The following is a 20633-nucleotide window of genomic DNA, read 5'->3' as shown; positions in this document are numbered from 1 at the left end:
TGTATTTTATGGGCCACATTGGTCCTGTGTGTGAGAGAAAGCCCTCCGAAAAGCTCCTGGAACGTTTCGCAGTGGATTGGCCTTTCGCACCTTCCTCTGAAGAGCTAATCCCACACGGGTCCTGAGGGAGAAGAACGCTTCCGCATGGCCATGCCCTCCTTACACCCTGGCAACGCCGCTTTGCAGGAGCCCTGCAGCCAGGGGAACCCTTTCAGAATGGGGAAGCACTTAGCTGAGCACTGAGATGGCCAGTATTAAATGAAGGGAGAAGAATCCCGTCCCCCCCACCGCACCCCTTGTGCCTGGAGTTCATTGGTGCCTATTGTAGAGCTCAGTCATGGCTTTGTCACAAGCCCTGTGCACAAGGCAGTATGGTGTTGTGACTCTGTCCTAGTCCATTGCCCAGCTCCCTGAGGGGAAGGGAGAGGGGGACGTGCCCTATGCCAGCAGGTGCGCCGGTGTCACATGGGAGGAGAGGTGCTGGATCAAAGTCCCACTTGTTCTCCATGACGCACCCGTCCATATGCATGTGGGGACACATCTAGTGGCCTCATGGACTCTGCTTTCTGACCATGCAGCTACACCCAAAGTGGATAGCCACACAGGAGAGTCCCATCATCCCTTGTGTGGTCATGCAGGACAGGACAGAATCTGTCCCTTAATATTTTATCTACAGTTCATTCTCACTCACTCTCTCTTTTCAAGGAATCTATGTTGACTTCCATGGGACGGCAGTACAAAAAGCCTTTCTCCTACTCTCAGCTCTAAAAAGAGCCATTTACTTTATTACTTGAGCTAGAGAACTCCCCGAAGCAATCCAAGTGACCAGAGTAAGAAGTTTATTCTGAACTTGTTTTCTGTTAACTGCTCGCCAAACCTTCCCACAGAGCTGAGAGGATGACAGGGCCATATAGTTTTTCATGTAAGCCTTTGAGTTTCCATTCGCCCTGGAAGCTGCTGCCAATGCAGGAGACCTCCCAGCCCCTGTGCCAAGCTCCTGGCACTGTAGGGAGAAGGAGAAACTTGATCTGAAGGCAAAACAAACACATAGCCAAGGAGCGAAATTTCCACCATCTCAGACGAGTGGAGCGGTCTGGGCTTGGACGAGCCCCAGTGAAGCTAGATTCCTTAGCATTGCTATGGATGCGTAAATCCATCGCTCGCTGTGTCATTTTCACCCAGTACCTGCGGCGCTGCTTGTTCCAGGAACTGGCTTGAGATGAACAGCTGGACATTTCTTGGGAAAGTCTCTGACATAAACAGTGTGATCCATCGTCGTTCGTTGTTGGTCTTTTTTCTTCATCTCTCTTTTTGGCCATTTTCCTCCCGGCTCTTTGATGAATTAGTGATGTTGTCAGTTGTGTTAAAGAAGGGCTCGGGGTCACGGATCTGTGACATAGGGAGAAAAGTGGGTGAAGAGATGTATTTATTGTTATACAGAAACCTGTTTTTCGCCTAACATAGGAAAATGTTTGCCTTTCTGAGCGGTTTAGACCCAGATACAGGACTGCACAGACACATGTGTTTAAAATTAAGGGTATGCTTCAATTTAGTACTGAAAAGGGAGGCTTCCCTGAATCAGGACATGTAGACCAATAGCATATGGCTGTGGGAAGAAAAATAGACACATGCCACCACAATGCTTTAGAACTTTAATGCCCTACAAATTCAAAGGAAGATTAGGTTCTTTCTACTGACTCACTCCCAAATGAGGAGACATTTTCTACTTTTAGTTTTTTCATTTGCGTTTTATTTGTCTATCTGCACACTGAATGCTTAAGTTACCACAGCCACGAGTTCTAGGAAGTGTAAAACCTACATTGTTCTTTTGATATCTACCAAATGCTCCTGGTTTGGCTGAAGTGGTAGGAGACCAAGAAAATGATACTAAAATTAACCAAAATATAAATTAAAAGGGATGTTCTCATGAGCCAGCTTACAAGAGGTTTGTGCCTGCTGGCTGCTTCAGTCGCTTGTTTCAGAGATTTATAAACTGCAAACGCATGTTCTCGCATGACCTGCCATAAGGAAATTTTGCTCATGAAATAAATATTTCATGTATGTGTAGCATGTTTGAGATATATATTTTTAGTATAACCTCCATAAACATGCCGGTGTATCTTGCCAGATGTGGCTGGAGTATATGAAAAGACCATCAGAATCCTTGTGTGTGTGTGTATGTATGTATTTATTTTGGATGCATGACATAGTAAGGATTTGTACAGCTCAAGAATAAGCGGTTTGAGGAATGCTTTCTGTGCTTTTGTATTTTGCTGATATGTTGCTGAAAAATCCCCTTTGTGATAGAGACAGAAAGAGCCAGGCAGCAGCAAGATTCCGATGGGTAAATTGAAAATCAGGACGTAGGTTTTCAAGGGGCAACCCAGCCAGCCCTGGACAAATAGCTCCGAATGCTTTTTTTGCTTTTGTATTTCAGACGGCCGTTCTCCTCACCCAGCAGCACAGCCCCACAGATTGGTTTGTTAATATTATTAGGACAAATGAAATGCTGTTATATATAAACGTGAGAGTTTAAGCTTCCAGAGGCAATAAGATGGGGCTGATTCTTAATATCTGGAATCCTCTAAATCATTTTCTAAATTAATATTCATGTTAGGTTTATTGCATTTTAGTGTAATGCCTTGTGAATCTTGGTACTTTACAAAAGTTAGTAAAATATTTTGAATTTTAGCAACTTTTGCTTTCATTAGCAATTTTTGCAGTAAATATTTTGTGTTAAATTTGTCCTTTAAGAAATTTAAGTAAAATCACAATAAATAATGCTACTTAGCATTTAGCTTTCACCGGTAGATTTCAAAGTGTTTCAGAAAGGGTAGTATCATTATTACCATGCTTTATGTGGGAAAACTGAGGCAAAGGACTTGCCCAGCATCATGTAATGACTGAGAGACAGAGGTGGAAACAGAACTCAAGTCTATTGATTCCCAGCCCAGGGCTTTAGTCACAGCACCAACCTGCCTCATAACTTAGTAAAGCTCCTAAGTTCAAAAGAATCAAAGAAGGGAAAAGAGAGGAACTCTCCCACAGCAGTGAAGGCCGATAAAAACATTGGAGGAATTAAAAAAAAAATGGACTTGCTAAGTAAAACAAAATGTTGCAGACCGTACAACATCTACAGAGAGGCTGAGACCTGGAACAGAAAGACTCACCCTCCATCCCCAAAGATCTTTTTCCTATATTCAGGGTCACACAGATGTTCTGGGGGCCCTAGACAAAGTCTGTAGCTACTCTCCCCTACCTTCTCCAAAAAATTACCACTGAGGGGAGGCCCCCCAGGTGGGGTGGGGGGTGGATAGTGAGCCTGGATTGGCTCCTGTCTCGCAGCGCTGAGCCCATGTCCCATGCTGAGCGTTGCTATAGTGTTGCTGAGACGGAGGGGCCGGTGGGCCAAACCTGAGTGGTGCTGTGGCCCTGTGCACCAGATGGCAACACCACTTGGTCTGCGGCCCTTTCAAATGAAGGGGTCAGCAAGAACTGCCCCTTTTGCCCCCTCCGAGCTGACCCTGCCTACATTAGATGTTGGCAAACCCCCAAATCCTGTGTTTAATGCATATTCTGTAAAGGAAGGAGAAAGTTGGTTTTGAACTGTGTGAGGCCTTATGGGTCACAGGGGAGCTCTCTCAAAATGTGTGTGGGCAACTGGCAGCCAGTGTAATTGCAGCGGTGATAAACTCCAGGGTTTAGCAGTGGTGCAAGAAGATAATCCAGCTGCAATGTGTGGAATGTTCTGCAGATCTTGCTGGGTTTTAGAAATGAAACCAGAGCACAGAGAAAGGCAGCAATCTAATCTGTAGGCTCTGTGTTTCCAGAGCTGAAGTAGTTAATGGGAAGCTGAATCTAGCAATATGTCTTTAGGCGATAAGAAGCATGCCAAACTGCAGACTTTATTATTCATATAGTATGTCTGAGACATTTATTGGCAGATTAACTAGTACATTTGCAAAGGGCAAGTCAGGTTTGTTTGAGGGAAATTAAAGTACAGTCTGTTGTTCTCCCAGTTCTCTGCATTTCCCTGAAGCTTCAGGTAACACTGGTAAAAGCTGACATGGGAATACACTTAAGCCTCTAGCTATGGCAAATATATCCCAAGTCACTCAGAAACATGGGCTGACCCTGCACCGGCTGCCATGTCCCAGGTGCTGCACAGAATTCTGAATGGCCCAGAAACCAAGAGAACAGATTTGTGAGCTGGGGAAGACGTTCCCACTGGAGGTGATCATCAGTGCACTTTATGCTAGTGCAGGGCTGTAATCTGAGCCTAGTTCTTTCCATACACAGCTAAACCCAGCCAGGCTGTGCTTTCAACAGAGGGCTGCTCTATAACTGGACGGGGCGAGGAGCGTCCCAAATACCCTAGGTGCTAGTGGTGAAATCCATACATCATTAACGAATTCAGCAGGTTACGAGAGAACCCCTATGATGACTCAGCAGCTGTTCTCATTCAATAACTAAACCAAGTTTTTAACAGATTTATATTAAAAAAAAGAAAAAAAAAAAGCCAAAATCAGGAGAGAGCGGCAAGGCCAGTGATTCTTCCACCACTGGTGCTGTGTGCTGTTAAAGTCAATCCAAATCTCAAATGGACTGTAATTCTGGTAACCAAACAAGACCTGGCTTCTCCTTTTTAGAGCTGGGTTGTAGCTTGAGAACGGAGAGGCAGCTCTGAGGCGTCCTTCCACTCAGTTTAGAATAGAAAATATCACTGCCTTTGTTTCGGTTTTATACCTGGCTCTAGCGAGCAATACATACAATCATCTGCTTGTGGGCGAACGGTGAATTGAGGGCACTCTCTGGTGTGTGCATCCCACAGAGCACCGTGTATGGCACGAGAAGCAATGCAGCTTGCCCGGCCAGACACCGTCATGAAGGGGATCTGAGCTAGCCGTTAGACCCTGGACATTCTCACCCCACTCTAGCTGGGACTGCGAGCACCGTGTATACAGCGTGACCCTCTCTCTGCCCGGCTGGCTTGAGCCCCAAAGTGACAGTGATGGGATCATGGAGGAATCTGTATCTTGCCCAGAAGAGTGTGTTGGTCTCACATGTGCCCTTGAAAGGGGTAGGAAAAAAGGGGGAAGATGGTACAGAAAGTGGATTTTCTGTATCAAACTTCTGTGGTTCTTGGGGAGAAAAAAAAACTTTGTTCTAAGACAAGTTCTTCTCTGAAAAGATTTCTGCATGAGGCATAACTGGACAAGTTTACCATAAGGCGGAAAAGTTCTTTCACTGAGTATTATTTTATTTCTCTCCCAGTAATTGGGAGACATTTTAATGATGTTGAAAACCTCTGAATGATACAAACTTATGAAATTTCAGGAAAATTCACACTGAAAAAATAGTTTATGAAATTCGCACTTATTTTTCAGCTTACCGTAACTTCTAAGAGTCTGTCTACACAGCAGAGACTAACGGGTGGCTGGCCCATGCCTGGGCTGCGGGGATGTGTCACTGCGGTGCAGACAACTGAGTTCCGGCTGCTGCCTGCGTTCTAGGAACCTGCGAGTGGGAGGGGCCCAGGGCTCGGGCTCCAGTCTGAGCCTGGAAGTCTACACAGCAATGAAACCATCCCGCAGCCTGAGCCCCGCGAGCCCTCGTTGGCTGGCACAGGCCAGCCATGGGTTTGCCTTTGCTGTGTAGACAGACCTGCAGTGAAATCCTGACCTCTCCTGTGCTGAGTGCAGTGTAACCATTAGACCGCAGTGCACCAGGATCAGCAAAACTGGGTGAGTCCCCGTTTTACCAGGAAAAGGCGTAATTTGATTGTGTTCAGACTCTGATCAGAGCGTAGAGATAAACAAGATCCCCGCTACAGCTCAGCTGACTGCTTACAAGGCCTGTCTGGAACAAGAGGCCTCTCTCCAGAGTTATCTCAGCAAGTTCCTTAAAAAAACAACCAAGACCCTGCATCGGGTTTGGGAAAACCAGCTCATAAGCCACCAGACGTGATGATTCCAGTAGCAGCAGCAGGATCTTACATTCTTCTAAACAGGAAACAGCTAGGGACATGAGGAGAAACTGAAGCTGCAGCCCTCCTTTTCTCTGTTCTCCATGCAGCTCCCCGAGCAACCAAGCCTGGAATCAGAAGAGGGTGGGCGGCTTAGGAGACAATGCACCAGGCGGGATCCAGTTCAGCTCTCTGTTCCACAAACCTTTCATTAGCCAAACAGCTCAGGCTTGGAAGACTGCGGGTGCAGAGAGGCACCAGGCACTGAGAGGAGGGCGTTAGCTTCCCCACCAGCGAACTCCAAGTTAAGCCCGTTTTATTGTCTCTGAGGAAACATGAAGGAGCTTTGGGATAAAATGGAGTTCCTCCTTAGCCTGAATAGCCTAGTAAATGCCTAACAATGCTCAGGCCAGTAGCCAGCTGGGGCTGACAGTGTGAAAAAAACAAAACAAAACACAGTTCCTTGTCCTTGGTGTGGGGTGGGGAGTGGACGTGTGAGTTTGTGTAGCTCCACCAGGCCCCTTCTTCATCCCCAAGTGACCCAGTCTCCCCTCCCCACCTCTGGGGAGGATGTCGGTCCTTCACTCCTGCAAGCAGCTCTCACTCCTGCTCTGGGGGCCAGGGGAGGGTGTTTGCCCCTCAGTGGGGGAGGGCAATGGCGCAGTACCAGGCACTGATGGAGCCACGAGAAAACTGATGACCTGGGGAGCCACTTCTCCTAATGCCGATGCCACGAGGGAAGTTCTGCCCCAGTGATGCGTGGCCAGCTCCTGTTGCTGTGCTGATGGACGAGATGGCACAGACCAGGGCCAGGCCTAGCCTTTCAGTTTCTTCCCCAGTACAGCTGGGCTTGCCTGGTTTCCAGGAGGCCTATCTTTGGTAACACAGTGTGGTTCCTAGGATCTGGGAGGGGTGATTTATAAGAGAGGGGCTGAACGGACATTCCAGACCGCAGGTACCACTGAGATCCAGCTGATTGCAGGGCCAGAGGGAGTTCTATCTTTGTATTATGGGCATTGCTGCGTGGAATGGTGTGATCCTTCCAAAGCAAGACTTTTCTGTCCTCAACCAGTGCTATTCTCTGATGTCTGGCCTAACAGCATAGTGTTTCAGAAGGGGTCTGCTGAGAAGGGCAGATCCTGCTCATATTGCCGTGGTGTGGTTGCTTATTTACAGAAAAGGCAATGCAGAACAACACAGCATATTGCTTGTGAATTCTCCTTGTCACAAGCTTTGGGTGACTTTAAGGCTCTGGCTTCGCCCGAGATTTGGGTTGGTGACGTCAGTCACCTGTGCCCTACACTGTAATAGCATAAGCAACGCTGTTGACTTCAGCTGCCACGCTGCTCATCTTTGTCCTGCTGCCAGCATTGCTTTGGGAGAAGGGTTGGGGGAGGACCACGATCATCCGGTTTGTGCAATTAAAACATTTAGGTCAGGACCCTGCAAACACTCACTCTTGTGCTTAGCTTTAAATGTGTGCATGGTCCCACTGAAGTCAATAGGCCTGCTCACCTGAATAAATGAACCCCGCATGTAACTGTCTGAAGAACTGAGGCCTTCATTTATTTTTATTTTTCCCAACTTGCTCAGAAATCCTGCTTTGTAGGGAACATGCCCCAGCCCCCAGTGTCTCCCTGCCCACGGCAGGTACTCTCCGTTCCAACGCAAATTGAGATTTTTCTGGAAATGCAATTGTTTTCCTTCATTTCAACCTCTTTTTACCTTCTTCAGTTTGAGACAGATACCGTGAAAAGTTTGGCTGGCCTGAGTATTTGTGGAGAAACTATTTGCCGTCCTCCCTCCCTATTTTCTCAAAAGCAGCTACCTAAACCCAAACTAAATTCAAAAAATACCACCCTAAAAAGGGTTACATTAATTTAGTAACAGGGGCCTGCGTAATGATGAAGGGAGCATAATATTCCGATGTAATAAGTCTTGCTTTATAAAGGCTCTAATTCTGAAAAGAGATTGTGTTAACAAACAAGGCTCTAGACATGCCCAAGGGCAGTGTTATTCTCAGAAGAATTTTCCAAGAAGGCCTGTGTTGTTGGGTTATTATTTCATGGCTTCCAAGTTCAGTGAGTGGAGCTATTTTTTTATACTCGGATTGCAGTAAAAACAACAACGTTCAAATACTTTGTCAAGGAGATCAGGAGTCAAAATGGAAACTATTTTTGTAGGATGAGAAGTGTTGAAAGCCTCTTGTTTCATGCAATTAGATTTGGAATCTGGCCCCAGCTCACATTCTGGAGAAATGTTTTCAGAAGCCTGCATTAATAAGCAAGCTGAGGTGGAGGAAATTCAGTTCCTTGCAGCCTTTCATGGGCTGATCTTACTCCAGGGGAATATATCATGCAAACCCAGGTCAAATCTGGAAAGCCCGAGGAAGGGAGACCTGCTCCAGGGCAAAGGCAAAAGGACCCTCACCCCCGTTGGCCTCCGGCAATAACACATGATAACACCCCAGTCTACCCATTGCTGCTGCTTTCTGCCACCTTGTTGTGACACTTGTAAATTCCAGTCCAGAAACTCACCCCTCCTAGGTGCTTTTCTGCATAAGAGAGAGGGGCAGAGGCAGCTGTTTTACTTACTAGGTATCCTAGTAGTCAGACATGCAAGTCCAGCTCGTCCATCCCTATAGCAGGACTGCTGGCCACGGCACAGCTCCTGCTGCTTTGTCCAAGGGAAGACGCAGTACCCCTCGGCCGGCTGGCTCTCTCTCTCCTCACAAGCAGCAGCTGCTCATTAGTGCTGGTGATAGACGGAAACCCCGACAACCCCTCCTTTTTCTAAGAGCGTGTCCACATGGGGTTCTCAGGCAGCTTGCTGGGTTATTTCTCTCTCCGGCCTCCATCAGATGCGACTGACATTCTTCTCACTGTGAAGTAGCCTTGCAGCACAGGAGCAAAGAGGGAGTCGGGGCAGAGGTGTTCACAGAGCAGGAGCCCTGGAGGGAGGCAGCTTAATGAAGCAGTGGGTCACAGAGGTCTCCAAGACATGGCCTGATGCTTTGGAACTGCCAGGTTGTTTGGAAGCTCCAGGTATGTCCAGGAACATGCGCGGCCCATTATGCATGTGCCAGTATTTGGTGTCCCGAATATTCGATTAATTGGCTTGAAGAGTCCCCTCTGGGTGGAAGAGTAGGGCTGGATGGAAGAGCTAGTGACTGGCCCTCTGTGATCCACCCAAACCTGTTCCATGGGAGTCTGAACCTTGCGGGGCTTCACTTGTTCACGTTTGGGAAGCTGTGAACTGGCTGGATGAGTTCCATGGTGCGTTGGCTGCAGACAGAAACAATCAGACTTTGATAAATGACAAGATCTTAAAATATATTTTAAAGGTATTTGTGGCCTCTCCCCTATTTACTGACTGGATTAGAGAGTACAGATGTGCTGACCAGTACCGAATAATTTCAGTCACCCCAGAGTGAGAGCCCAACTGCCTAAGGGATGGCGGCTGATGGTTACTTGGCCAACTAGCCCTGGGTCCCTTAGCTCAGGCAATCTCGCCGAATTTAGGCAGATTAAAGAGGCCAAAATGCAATAACAATAAGATAACAACTCAAACACAGCCTGTAAAGCTGGCTGGTTGGCTTGGCAGCCCCTCCCTTTGTGTTGCTGTGGAAAAAAAGGGCGGGCCCTGACGTTTGTCAAAGTCCAGGAGAGGCTGTAATGGGAGAAGGGAAAAGAAAAATCCCCCCCCCCCCCCGCCTCCAAAAAAGACAGAAAAGGTGCATTTGAGGCAGGCGTCATTAATATGTAATTTCGTCTTTGTCAGAATGTTCCTTTCACTTGGGGGAGTGCTGGGCTCTCGGCACAGTGCGAGAAGCCAGAGCTTCTCTCTAGGCACCTCTTGGGCGTTTGGAAGAAAAACAAACTTAATCGCAGCTTTTAAAAATACCATCTCCCCAAATCAGCATGAGCGAGGGCTAGGTAATTCTATCTGAGCATGGCCAGTCCTGTGCAGGGCCTTGGCCAGAGCTGGGCTCCGGCAGCTGGCTCAGCAGATGGACAGCAAGGATCAAGCCAGAGGAGAGTCCCTCTCTGTGTGCAAAGAAAGAGACGATGGTAGGGAAGCCCTACTGAAGTGCCCCCTGTCCCTTCACCACTCCTGGGGGTAAAGGGGTTAAAATGTATTAGTGCCATTTAATTATGTGCCCATCACTATGGTGCCAGTTTCTCTGCTAAGCAGCCTTGCCCACCATAGGGGGGAAGAGGAGCTCCCATCAAGCCAGTCAATGGGGAATTGCTTTTTCTGTATCAGTTTCACTGATCAGTCTGTCAACACCAGGTGCGAATGAGGGAAATTTCACCCATTGGTGTGTGTCCAGTATCTTCTGCCTTATTTCTCTGAATTATTAGCTCTATTTTATTGGGCTTAGCTTGCAGGATGATGACTATTTCATCCATCAGTTCAGAATCTTTTAAACACTAATACTGACTTTATAGAATTGGTTAAACAAAGTGTTGACAATATGGACAATATGTTTCTGATTAACGCTGCAATTTAAAATGAAACTGCCAACTGCCTAGAGTTACTAAAACACTGCAGCATTTTTCCAGATCCATTGGGTTGGGAACGCAGCTCCGTCGGACTAACAGATGTTGGACGTGGAACTTACAATGCATTTGAAACTGACTGATTTAGAAATGAGGGCTTCTCTCCAAAAGCTTTATTATTCCTCTACAGTGATTAAATTCATGCTGTGAATACCCTCTTCCCCTTTATTGTTCTGCTTGGGCGTATTTGCCAATTTTGGTTATGACAGAGATCTTTTCCAATCCTTTCCCTTTATTCGAGAAGGGAGAGAAGAAAATCCAGACCCCCCAAAAAACCCACTTCATCAGCTTTACATTATATATTTGTTCTGAGTTAACTGATGGCATTCTCATTCCAAGTGGAGGGTTCTCCAGAAATGAGCTCTGGAGTTACAGCACAGAAACTGTCTCCTTTGCAAGCCTGCATGGTGCTGAGTGGTTCGGGGCTTATATAGGGTTAGGGTGTGAGGCCCATGTCTGAAGGGGAGGGAACTGGATTCACAGGAGTCTAATTCTTTTTGAACATGTGACATTTTAAAAACTAACAAGTGACACAGGATTTAAATGGCGACAGGGATGAAAAGGGGAAGTACAAATGGAGCCAAGAACAACCCTGGAAAATCTGACCCCAGACAGACAATAGAGACTCTACTGCTCGATCAACAGCTAAAATGATGATCCTCCTTTGTGCTACCTGAAACCTCCAGCAAGAATGTATATGGGACGTGAGGGTTTGATTCCGTCCTTTGCATTGCCTGTTACTCCCCATCAAAAGCAATATTTGTGTTTAAAATTCGATTACAGAGAAGAGAGGGGCCAAAGCGACTAAGTTCAGAGAGAACTCCAACCTCTCCACAGCCTGGGGGTGTGAGGAGCCCAGGGTTAGGCCAATCTCTGCTAAAGACTAGTGATGCCATCCGCCAGCCATTACATCCGAGTGGTTGTTAATGAGCTGGAAACATACAAATGCCTGTGTAAGTCTGGAGAGCCATTAGATTTCCCTGCACAGATTTTGTTGTCCATATGCCAGGACATGATTTCTGTCGTGTCACATGTGGGGTCCCACTAATGTATTTTATTATTACAGAGATCCAAAGAACTAACGGTAATAGATAAATAAGATACACTATGGCAAAGCTGCAGGTATGCAAGTACTGATTGCAGCAGTGTGTCCTTCAGCATGGAGCGTATTGTAGGTATAGTCTTTGTCTTCTGTAAAATAGCTAATAAAAATATCTAGTTTTTTTGGGCTAGGAAAACCTGGTGGAGTTGGAGGTTTTGCAAAATGATGTTTTAACTTCTCAGAGTTCTCAGCACCAGTTTGAGTTTAGGAGCTTTCCTAAAACAATTTCAAATCTTTGGTTGTTGTTTCTACAGGATTCAACGTTGGATAAACATGTCTCCCCCCTAAAGGGTAGCCCATCCTCTGGGTAGGGCTAAAGGGCCACTCCCCATGGCAGGCTGGCACAGGGGACTTCTGCACACAGTATATAACTTCAGCAATATTTTCATGAATGCTTTCCTATCTTTCCTTCTTTGCTGCATTTTCCAGTTTGTTCTGAGTGGAACATTAACCCAAATTAATCTGGATTAAACTGCCCTGGTGTAAACCACACTGTGTGCCCAGCCCATGCTTCTACACTGGGGTTTGCAATGAGGTCACTACGTCCATGTCTTTACAGCACTGCACATTTCTTTAATGTAGGCTGAGGTTTGAATTGTGTTAGCACTAAACTTGAGGTGCTGTGGGCTCCCTAGCACCTATGTGTTAATGGTCTTTATTCTAGTCGTACTGACTATAGGGATGAGTTCGAGGGATGGACAAACTGATTTGGATAAAACAAGAACATATTCACCCGAAACTCGAACAGAAGCCAAATCAAAACTTTTCCAAACTCCCCTGCCCCCTCTTGCCCCCTCCCCAAAAGCTTTTGTCATTCCCCATCCGCTGGACACTTCATCCTCGCCTGGCTTTGTTTAAGATTCAGCTTCAATAGCACCTTTGTTACAGGAGAAATCTCATTAAATGTGAGGTAAAAGGAAATGAACAAGTGTGAACTATCCAGATTTATTACCTGTTGTCTTCTGAGCATGTGAAAATGCAAGCAAAAAGGGTGTCAAAGCTGCAGGACTATAAACCTGGGCAGGTACTTTATCTGCATTTGTTGCACATAATGCTGCTTTTGCAAAAGAAAAAAAAATCTGGAGTTTTGTGTAGAGTCTAAAAAGGGGGAAATGGTTTGGTTTGGACCTAATGCCTCAGACTACCAGCTACTAGCTCTGTAACCCTGCTTGTTCACTACATCGGGATATCTGATCGCTGAGCTCAGGAATTCCTCATGGCTTGTAGGTATGGCTATACACCGTAGCTATCCCCTGGCCATTCTCCTGCTGTAAAGGTGAACAGAAAACCAAAATAAATGTTGGGAAAATGTGTTGGAGGTTTTAACACTGGAAAAGTTGAGAATATCGGGTTCTAACTTCTCTCTCTTTCTGAGAGGATTTTGGCCTTTCAATGTTTGTGAATGTGACATAGCCGGAGTCTGGAACCTGGAAATCTAAGCCGCAATGCTCGCAGAGCTGAACAGAGGGCAGGGGCATTGTTGCGATTTAAGACTTCATATTCTGAGTCCTCCAAAAATGCCAACTTGTCCTTCCGGACAAAAGAGGGAGATCAGGACTTGATACTTCTCATTAAAATACATTTTTTTAAAAAAAGCAGGGAAAAAGTTAGAAAAGATCCCCACAGAAAATGAGGTGAAACGATTCTGTGCGCCATAAAGAAATAGCAACAAGCGCTATCAGGGCAACTGGTAGCCCCACATAGAGGTAAGGGGAGCCTGATGTTTTCTATGATACAACCATGGTTTCAGTTACTTCTAACTTTACTAAAACATAATCATTTGGGCTGCAATGTCCACGTTGCATGTCTGCCTCAAGCTGCATGCTTTTGGAAAATTTCATCAAAAGTGGTTCAAAAGTGTTTCCCATAATGAAGTTCGGAAAAGCATGTTGTTTCACGCTGCCTGTATTAAAAAATTCTTACAACTGGTTCACTGAGAAGCACCAACTCCTTCATACTGCGGAGCAGGAACTTGAAATTTGGCAGGGATGGAGGACCACCCTGGTGTCAGGGATGTGCCTGTTGCTGCCCCTGTCAAAATCCACACAAATTTAGCCAAATTATGAGTCCCTTAACTTTGTCATTTGCACATGCTCACAAGAGATTTGTTAGAGGCTGGCAGCAAAATTCTCCAAACATTGTCTCCACTGAGCATGTTCCACCCCCAAAAAGTGCCCTGCCAAGCACAGCGAGTGCATGCTCCCACATGGGGCAAAACAGGACACATCTGCAGTTGTACTGGCTGGCAGCCAGGGGCTGCTGTGGAATCAGGCCCCAGAACTCAGAGCATGGAGCCTGTCTGTCCTGCACTCCCTGTAATCCCCACCCCACTGTGGAGGAAAAGAAAGAAACAGTTTGACTCAAATGGGAGAGATAAGGTCAGGGAGATGGGGTTAGGAGCACAGGGGATGTGGATAGAAGTGTCTGTCCACTCCCCCCCAGTAACTGGATTTGAACCCAGGATTCCTATGTTCCAATATCCCTCTGCTCTTCGCAAGTTCAGTGAAATCCACTGAAAAGTGTCCGAGTTGTCCCCTTGTGGTGGCTGGTCCACATAGAGGATAACAGCCTATTACGGCTGGAGCTCCATTAGCTCAGTGGTGGAAGTCTCTCCTGTGAATCTGAAGGTTCCTACCCTGCTGGTAACCCATGCTGGAGTCAATACAATTTGACAAGGTGGAATTTTGGGCGGGGTGTTTGTGTGTCAGTTTGCTATTTAAAAATGTAGGAAATTATATTAAACAAACAAGCAAACAAACAAACAAAACCCTCTACATTAAAAGACAGTTGAGATTGCAAAGTCAAGCTCTGAAAAGTTTAGAAATGCCAGAACTAATGTACCAGTGCAAGTTTAATTTGGTCCCCCCAGGTTCAAGTTGCAGTGGGGGAGGTTTAGATTGGATATTAGGAAAAACTTTTTCACTAAGAGGGTGGTGAAACACTGGAATGTGTTACCTAGGGAGGTGGTAGAATCTCCTTCCTTAGAGGTTTTTAAGGTCAGGCTTGACAAAGCCCTGGCTGGGGTGATTTAATTGGGTATGGGTCCTGCTTTGAGCAGGGGGTTGGACTAGATGACCTCCGGAGGTCCCTTCCAACCCTGATATTCTATGATTCTATGATTCTATGTGTATGCATTAACACAAGGGCTTTAATTACGTGATCACATAACTATTTTTTAATATTGGCCCCTGCCTCATTCAGTGCACAGGATGGGAGGTGATGGCTGTATTGGCCATTATTTCCTTTTACATCACAATCATTCAGAGTGTGGCCCCAGGCCTTATTTACTGCTGATCTAGATCCTGCCCTGAACATAAAATGATAAATACCCTCCTGGGCATTTCTATGGGGGTATTCACTATAGTATCTGACAGGTTTCAGAGTAGCAGCCGTGTTAGTCTGTATTCGCAAAAAGAACAGGAGTACTTGTGGCACCTTAGAGACTAACCAATTTATTTGAGCATAAGCTTTCGTGAAGTGAGCTGTAGCTCACGAAAGCTCATGCTCAAATAAATTGGTTAGTCTCTAAGGTGCCACTAGTACTCCTTTTCTTTTTGTAGTATCTGAGCACTTCAAAGCCATTGATGAATTTCTCTCACAACACCCCTGGAAGAGGAGGGGGTGCTTTTATCCCCCGAGTGCAGACGGGGAACTGACGAAGGCACACAGTTTAAAGTCAAAATTTAAAAAAATCCACTAATTTTGGGTGCCTGATTTGAGACAAGAGGGGCCTAATTTTTCAGAGTATTTAGCACTTGCTATATTCAAAGCACAGCTCCCATTGACTTCAGTCACATCCATCAATGCTCGGCATGTCTGCAAATCAAAGCCCAGTTTGCTCATATGGGCACCCAAGGAACGAGGAACACACAGTTAGGGCCCAGCCATGAAACACTTTCATAGAATTGACTTCTCCCGTCATGGCCCAGGAACAGTGTGGCAAAGGCAGGGATAGAACCCAGTTCTCCAGGGCAGCATGCAGCTAAGTGCCTTAGTCCTGAGACCGTCCATTTTCTTCCTGCAAGCCCCTGCCTCAGTCACTGTACCCCTCCCAGCCTGGTGCGGTGCACGAACTCGCCCGACATCTGCCCCTTCTGCGGCAGGAGGGAGGTGCTGACGCATATCTACGTAGCCTCAGGTGGCAGTCCCTCTTCTGGCTCCTCCAGAACCTCTTCCTGAGGTGGCTGCATTTCTCTCCACACCTCCTGATCATGGCACACCCCATCCATGGCCCCACTAAGTCACAAGACCTTGTCAGCTTCTTCCAGCCGCTGGCCAAGGTGTCCATCCATCACCCGAGGAGGAAGCAGCTGGAGGGGGCAGGGGACAGGACTCTGCTCGTAGGGTCCCTTTCCATCCCCTGGTTAGGTCATGTCTCTGGGCAGAGTTCCTCTGGGCAGTGACCACTGACTTCCTAGATGCCTTTGAGGAGCAGTGGGAGCTGCTGGAGGGGGTTCTGCTCAGTGTCCCCTTCCGGTTCCTTGATTTCCAGCCTTTGATCTCACTCCTGTTCCTTTTTTCTACTTCATTGTCCCCTGTAATCAGTTGAAGCCTGGACTTAGTGGTTCCTCCCTTAGTTGAGGAGAGGAAAGCCTTCAGTTTTGGGTGGGCCTAGAATTGCCTGTTTCCAGTACTTCAAATAGTCGACACCTTCCAACCTCTGAACAGATGAAGCAGGGGTCCTATCACATATCCGCTCCCCCACACCCATAACCCCGATTCATCCCCAGAGCAGGTCCAGTCTGTGCACTGAAGAAGCCTAGGATCCTGTGGGAAAATAGGGTGTGATCAGCTAGTTAAAGATTGTATCAAATACCGCATATGCACAAGGGGAATTAAGGTTGCCTAGACACCCTTAACTCTGGCATTTCTCTACTTCGGCGTGTTTGACTCTGCCACCTTAACTTGCTTTGAATGCGCTCGGTGTGTATATCTAGCTGTGTGTACACATCTAGTGGTGTGTATATCTAGCTGCTGGCTGGATTGGTATGCTCCTTGCACTAACCCTTTCCGTGGATAATTGTTGGGGAGCAATGACATTGCACATCCTCACGCCATGGGCTGCACAGAGGAGAAGGGGGGTGACCTAGTATCAGCTGTGATGAAGGGGCGTGCCACTCACCATGCCAGGAGAGGCAACGAGACAGCTGAGGGCTGTCTTGTTTTCCAAACAAGTTGCTGCTCTTGGGCTTGTTGACGGGCTGGTTACCATGGGAAATAATGCTTTGCAGCCCAGGAAGAGTCTCTCACCAGCACATGGGCCTCCTTTTCCCTTTCTCTTGACTCACGCCCCTGGAGCCATCACCAGGCTGGTACTTCTGTAACGTGAAAGGTGTGCACGGGGCCAGTCCCCACACTCCTGGATCTGGGCATCGGGCGTTAGCCCTAGCTTCCTTTCCTTCCTGTTGCTGGGGTATTTTCTGGTCACTCGCACACATTGATTGCTGGGCTCTACGTATGAATGTGCTAGTGGAGATCCTGGCTCCTGCCAATCCTGGCCACAGGCAGCTAAGTAGAGACTCCAGTTCTGGAGCACAGACAGTGAAGGAATGTTAGTCCCTGACTAGGCTGGGTAGTGGTCTCTGTCTCTCCCTCTGCACCAAAGCAGAGGTGGAAGGAGGCTTGATAGGCAATGTGTCACTAACACCCCGGGTACTCTGCAGCCTGGGTTATGAAGCAGTTACTTCTGTCACATCCATGGCATATGATGCAGCTGCAGTGAATTCTGCAGGAATGCTAGCTGGCTGCAACATCATTTGATAACCCTCCATTTTACTGAAATAATCCAAAAAATCCAACACAAAATGCAATGTACCATCACCTCTCTCCTGCAAGTCACCCCTGACCCCACAGCTATCACAGCCCCTTCTGCCACTGGCTGACCTGCCTCCTGCAGCAGGCCCCAGAGTCTGCAGCTGCTCTGAATCCCTGCTTTTCTATTCCATAGATTATTCCCAGGCTCAGACATGGCAAAGCTGTTTCTCTTCATCCTATTTTGCATCATCAAATCATCAAAACAGCCGCTTCCTGGATGATGTCTAATCATTCTCCTTTTTTAAAAAAAAAAAACATTTAACACTTTTTCATCTCCTGGTGCCGTGATTAGAATGTATGTGATAATATGAAACTGGAATTTCTCTTCAAACAAGTCAATTCTTATGTAGACACTTGCCCTCTTTAATGCAACAGAGGGATAAATCTTTTAGGTCTTTTAGTTGCAAGCTATAACCCCTTTGCACATGGGCTTTAAATGTAACTGCAGCCTTTTCTTGCCACAGCTCAGTGACTTTCTTACTCATAGGCTTCTCTCTTGCAACTTCCCCAGTGCACAGCGCCAGCAATTTCTACGGTCCAAAGCTCCCGATCAGCCCATGGCCATTCGCAGAGGAAGGGGTCTTCTCATCTTCACAGCCTGACTTGTAGCAAAAGGCCAGGCTGTTCACTGACACTGCGTTCACACTCATGTAAAGAAATAATACACAATTATGCAACTGGTCATAATTCACTATCCTATAATCTGCTGTGCAATACACACGTAGTACATTAGTTCTTCCCAAATGTCCTCCATTTAATAATCAAGATCTGAAACTGTTTAGGTAACATGAAGAATACCATGTCAGTCCTCACATCCATAACAGATTTACAATCATCCAGCTTTACCGTCCTTAAGAATTGGCCACCCCAGATCGTTGCTGCTCTCCCTGGAGCACATCCTGCAGGTCTCTGAGTATCCTGTACTGTTGCGGATCTCGGGAAGCCCAGATCGTTTAAACTTCAGCTCTTGCTCTCAGGTTGCCACCCTTGGGTTGAGGTCACTGCGGTTGCACTGGCTCAGGGGAGGCATGGTGGGAACAGGGCCACACTGGAAGCTACCTGGTCGTTATAGGACTTGTGCTTCTCATGCCACAGAACTGCCTCTGGGGTTGGTGATGCAGATGTTGTAATATAACATGGTAAAGCGGAGCGCAGGGGTTTGGTTTTGTTTTTTAACTGCTGCATAAATTAGGGATGGGCCAACTTCAGAAGGTTCAGGGCTCCGATTCAGCTGCTTAGCTGAACTTCTCTTGTCAAGCAATTGGGCTGGAAATATCACTAGATTCTTGGGAGGAGTGGTGGGTGAACTTTGTACCCCGGGGAGCTGAAATAGGCTCAAGCCACACAACTTTAATGTGAGTCCAGATGTTAGCTGTCTGCATCAGGGTGTTTTGACAGACTCTGGAGAGAGGTGCCGCCTGGGAAATTCAAACACGCTTCTGTGTTTGGGTTCCCTAGCTGAGCACAAGTGATTCATGTTGAACAGTTTATATGATGAATGAAGTTAGCCTCTTTGTGCATGGACTCTCCAAGGGAAGCTTCCAGTTTTTTCAAATTTCTTTGTTATTGGTAATTATTTGCTGACCAACTCTTGGCCTGAATATTTATTGTGAGCGGTTTGTTCTGAGTGTTCAAAATGCAAGCTGTGTGGGTTAGTTTTGATTGGACATGCAGGTCACATGATATTGTACTGGTTTCTTTGAATCAGGTTTCTGTTAATACACTTTGAGGAGTTCAATTCATGTTGAGAAGGGTTTATTCACAATTGGAGTGGCTAGGAATGTTATATGTTTGTATGGCTAACGAACACATCCGGAATGACAAAAGTAGGCATTAAAGGAAAACAAAAAACACAAGCAAAAAATCCAGGGTTTTGGTTGGGATCTAAGTCTTCCTGCTTCAAAGCACATACCAATCTCTAATTGGTGTGGGTGAAGAAATTTATTCCATAAGTATCTTCCTGCACCTTCCTCTGAAGTACCTGGTACTAGTTACTGTCAGCGACAGGGTGCTGAACTCAAAACACCAGTGGGCTGGTCCAGGATGGCAATTCCTAGGAATGGTTGGGTTGTTTGTTTGTTTGAATTAATGGAAGCTTAACTTCTGCATAACACATTGCAAATCCATTCCATACTGCAGCATTTCTGTAGCTTCCAGCTCCAGTGCTCCTAGTTATTATCTGTCACACTCTAAAATGTCTACAACCTGGCAGCCTCCGAGGCAGCCTCTTCACCACGTCTCATTGCAGCAGCTGTGGCTGGAAAGTGAACACAAAGGGGAGCCAAACGCAGCCGGCACTGTGTCCTTTTCACTTGTGTAAATATTCGTAACCAAATATCTATTTGATCCCATCCCCACTCCTGTGCTCTAGCACGAAGTGTGGGCACGCTAGGACCCCAGGTTCTGGGCTGGGCCCATCTGCACTTGCAAATTCCTGGGTGTGATTTCAGATGGTGCCTCACAAAGGGCCATGCCAGAGAGAACAGCCAATGTACCCTAGAAACCGGCTAGCACCTGCAGTTTGAGAAGGAGCCTAAGGGTGGAGAGAGGCTGGCAGGGATTTGTCTGGCTGGAGGCCACGGGACAGCAAGGGACTGGAACAAAGTACTGGGAAGGACACAACAACAGGAGATAAGGTCCCATGAACTGTGACAAGTAGAAAAGTTAATTGCTGCTACGCGGGAGCCATCTCAGTCCACTTGTGCTTCTCATTCATGGCTGTGATGACCTCTGACCCTTCTTGTCTTGTGGCATCTGTATGGTGCCTGCCTGCCTAGGGGCTACTAGCCCCTCTGAGAGCGCACTTCGTGTTTCTCTTGGTGCAATCTGCTATTGCTCCTGAGGCTCGGCTGTCTGATGCACTAGTGGGCTGCTAAAAGAATAGGACAAACTTTAACACAAAACCTCACATTGCCGGTTTCCTTCATCCTGAGTGCCTTAGGGACTTGTGTGTACTGTAATTTTGGGTACCTGTGACTATCTGACAGCCAATCAGTGATCCCTCCTCAAGTAAGCTCCTGCTGGGATGTAAGGCCCAAGGAGCTGGCCAGTTGCTGAGCTACTGTCCTACTGGTGATGGGAAGCATTAGAATTGACAATGAAGGGCTGAATCACCCTGCTCATCCTCCTCCAAGCTAATCCGCTCCAGAATTGGGCCTAGGGTCTATCTGAAAGATAGCAAGCGACTCGC

The 20633-nt window shown here is 46.8% G+C and overlaps 1 long non-coding RNA gene across 1 annotated transcript in view; it reads left to right on the top strand.

Moving 5' to 3' along the window:
* The first annotated feature begins 8765 nt into the window (after positions 1 to 8765).
* The window catches only part of LOC144929489 (uncharacterized), a 58298-nt gene continuing 46430 nt past the window's right edge, over positions 8766 to 20633 (top strand). The window contains exon 1 of the long non-coding RNA XR_013634735.1: positions 8766 to 9009. This is a non-coding gene — a long non-coding RNA (uncharacterized LOC144929489). The remainder of the gene's footprint in view (positions 9010 to 20633) is intronic.

This window comes from Lepidochelys kempii, chromosome 15 (genome assembly GCF_965140285.1).
Source record: "Lepidochelys kempii isolate rLepKem1 chromosome 15, rLepKem1.hap1, whole genome shotgun sequence".
In the NCBI taxonomy this organism is placed as follows: domain Eukaryota; kingdom Metazoa; phylum Chordata; order Testudines; family Cheloniidae; genus Lepidochelys; species Lepidochelys kempii.
This window is presented reverse-complemented; position numbering and strand designations above follow the sequence as displayed.